This window comes from Pteropus vampyrus, unplaced genomic scaffold (genome assembly GCF_000151845.1).
Source record: "Pteropus vampyrus isolate Shadow unplaced genomic scaffold, Pvam_2.0 Scaffold10, whole genome shotgun sequence".
Taxonomy (NCBI): Eukaryota; Metazoa; Chordata; class Mammalia; order Chiroptera; family Pteropodidae; genus Pteropus; species Pteropus vampyrus.
The window spans coordinates 10,448,915-10,452,626 of record NW_011888791.1 but is presented as its reverse complement, the minus strand read 5'-3'; the positions used below and the strand labels follow the sequence as shown (position 1 = coordinate 10,452,626).

The 3,712-nt window shown below is 33.5% G+C and overlaps 1 non-coding gene across 1 annotated transcript; it reads left to right on the top strand.

Annotated features, from left to right (window-relative positions):
* Positions 1-560: 560 nt before the first annotated feature.
* Positions 561-694, top strand: LOC111731052. The gene has a single exon (XR_002776934.1). It is a non-coding gene; the product is annotated as a small nucleolar RNA SNORA43 (small nucleolar RNA).
* Positions 695-3,712: the final 3,018 nt, after the last annotated feature.

Here is a 3,712-nt window from a genome sequence, read left to right as displayed (position 1 = left end):
TATGGGTTTAGGTTTTATTTCATTTAGAATGTGAAGAAACTAGAGGACTTTGAGTGGGAGAAGGCTCTGAACTGCTTGAAGTTGTCACAAATTCCCTCTAGCTGCTGTATGAAGAATAGGCATGGGCATTGGCAAGATTGGAAGCAGAAAAAGCAAAATTTTTTAGATCCTTCTGATCAATTTCTTCAACTTCAACATATCTCTGAGATGAAATGACATGAAAAACACTAAGGCTTTTCTACTAAAAATCTAAATCAATAAACGTTTTTTACATTTTATCTGCAGTTGTCTAATTTCCTTATTTTCTCTTAGGCTTTAGAGATCACTAATTTAGAGAACATTGTTCTTAACATTTTAAGTGATTATGAATTCTTTTTTCAAAAAATGCACATGCATGTAAAATTTGCAGATCATTTCAAAGTCTTCACAAACAGCCTTAATTCTTTTTATGAAGGATCGATCAACCCCCAAATAAGAAACATCGCTATAAATATCTGCTATAATCTTCTCTTACACTTCTCTCTCTTCCATTTGTTAAAATCAAAATTTGCTGCGCTACAGATGCTGGACCTGCTGGCACCACAGACGCAGCTGCTGTGCTGCACCTGTGACATCGGGGCAAAAAGGAAATGGCTATTTCTACGCTCAGTGCTCAGAACAGTGAGCACCAAGAATGGTTTGTAACCTGACAGTCCTCAGAAAAAAGAATGAATCAGGCAGCAAATAGGAGCTCTGAAGAGCTATACAAGACAAGAACTTTTCATAGGCAGAAGGGAGCAGGAACAAAGGAGGTATGCATGACAAAAAAGCAGATTGGTTATTTGGAGGTTACTTTCCTTATAGGTGATGGCAGGAGATTACCAGACAGATTACTTAACTAATATTGATCAGAGGATTCCTGACTGACTGGTTTAAAATTCCATTTGTAGGAGAAACAAACTGTAGTTAAGATGCGTTGGTTCGATAATGAGAAGCTTAGCATAAACAACTCTATTTTGGTCCTGGGGTTTTCTCTTTAATACATTAAAACAATTATTAGTGCATTAAAAGAGTTATTTTAGTCTATGAGAAGATGCTAAATTTAAGAATGTATAAATGCCTCCCAAAACAACATGATATAAAATCTAATAATACAAAAATATGGTACATTCACAGAGCACATGATTTTGTCTGGAATCAGTAGCTCTTATGTTGATTATCAGCCAAATAATTAATGTATCTTGATATAAAAGTGTTTTAAAAGAATAATAGAATGGAGTTAAAAGAATGAGTTTCAATTGTGCAAATAATATGTCAAATTCTCCTCCTATACTTAAGTAATGTTGGACCAAATGCTGTAATTTACAGATAGCCATATTTTACTGAAGTAGTTTTGAAAGATAAGAAATTATAAAATATGATCACACTTTCTTATTTTGTAGATGATATCAAAAATACAACACAGGTGTTAAGCAGCTCTGGAAATGGGATCATTCATGTGAGTATCAGATAGTATTTACTCTAGATTTAATAAATACCGTAATGTAACCATATTGCCAAGCTTTGGGTTAACAAATTATAAAGTTGAACTGCCTTGAAAGGCAAATCAGAAAAATTAACAGAGAAGAAAAGGAGAACTCTATTTGCTCATATTAGAAAATGAGCCCTTATTTCTTTTATAAGTGTGATTTAACACACCCCTCACTTTAAATCTTCAACTAGATCTCTTTGCATATATTTATTTTTAATTATCATCTAGTCAAAAAGCATCTTTTAAAAACAAAAATTACATATACTTCATAGCAGAGAAAAGATTCGTTTCAATACACACCTTTGAGCAGACCTCAATCACTTAGAGAAAAATTGAAAATTTAAAGTGCATGAACCATACTTATTAAGCTTTCATGAACCCTATAAGTGTTGTTTTGGGGCTAGTTTGGTGTTTCTGTAATATTTCAAATATCATAATTCAAAAAATAAAAGAAAGGTAGTCCTACCCATTCACCCTCAGTATTATATAAAATTATATAAAATAATAAGCTGAGATTTTTCTTTGCTGTAATCAATCTATTAAAGGTTATAGCAAAATTAAATGTCAGCAAATAGTAAAAAACATAGTCATATAAACAGGTGAAAATATCTACTAAAAATGTTAACAAATAGAGTAAAATATTTAGTTTTTGTACCAAAATGTGCTTTTTATAAAATCGTATAAATTGTTTTTAAAATCAAGCACACAATTTTAAATGCATTAGAAGAGATAGCTTAATAAAATAATACCATTTTGAAAACTTGTAGAAAATAAGCATCTTTTCATAAACAAATGCTCTGAATCTTCCTGTCTTCATCTATAGTTTATTTTTATTTAAGCTTAGAATATTCTTTAAAGGAAGCCATCAAAAACAATAATAGTATTTGCAAAACAGAAAAGCATGAATAATCATTCTTATAAATGAAATTCATTGGATTCCTTAAACCAAGAAATATTTGTTAGCAAATGTTTTATTTACAACTACTTTTTAAAAAGTATATACTTTCTGAAAAAGCACATTTGTATGTAGCTTTCTGAAAGTAAAACTAATTTTTTATTTCATAAACTATAGGAAGTGCATTCTTTGTGTGACCTTCAACGACTAACCTTTAGGAACTGCCTTAGAGATTCTCCTAAGTATACTAAAATTCCCTCTTCTTAAAATCCCAAAAGTTGACACATCACTGTTAGGTCCAGGTGGGCCCTATTCCTACTCCCCGTAGTGTGGGAACCAGATTCCTCCCTTAGTTTTGTGTGGCAACTGGACCTTGCATCCAGGTTGGCAATGCTACATGCTCATCTCCCACTTCACTGGCCTCTCCTCCCTTCCCTGCCAATTTACCCACCTGAAATATTCCCACACACAAAAAAAGCCCACCTCATGGCTTATAAAAGTTTCAGGTACCCTCATATTTAGGGCTGATGCCATCTTCAGCTCAGCCTAGCTGTCACTTTGCTACAGTAAACCTTGCTTAACCCCTTCAGCCTTGTGCATTCCTCCTTCAGCAAACATAACAATCACCTTTCAACACATGTATTTATTTTATGTCTAAGAACTGTGGTCTCAGAAGCTGCAAAACTCTATAAGAATAGCAGAATCTTCCTAAGCTTATTTTTCATCCTGGGAACTTGAATTGGTAACCTTCAGGTTGGAAGTTCTAAAACATGGCCTGATGAAAATGTAAATTATATCCCAACTGTGGCTAGATATAACTGGGCAGCAATGTGAGTTGAATTCCATTTGTAGCTTGGGTCCTACCAAACCGTTGCTAGTTCTCAGGAGAATTATGTAAGGCTTTTTTTTTTTTTTTTTTTTTTTGGCTATCCTTGGAAGTGACTCTGGATCTTACGAAGGTTGTAAACTTTGTAGACATAGACATAGTTGGGGGACTGTTATTCAGCCAACTGCAGGTGGTAATAGAAAAAAAAAATCTGTATTACAGAAGAAAACACTCTGCACTTGATTAAAAGAAAGAATGCCAATTCAGATAATGCTAGTATAGAATACAGATAAACCAGAGGAGAAAGGGAGGTGCATAAGCAGACTCATAATCTGAAAAGATCTCTCTGGGTACAGAGTAGATAAGGTATTCCTTAAAGTGGAGTGTTAGGGTGAGGGTAAGCAGAGGTGAGGTAGAGGTAGGAGAAATAAAGAAATCAAATAGGAATTTATTTTAGCTTTCTGTGCAAAAGATGTTGGTG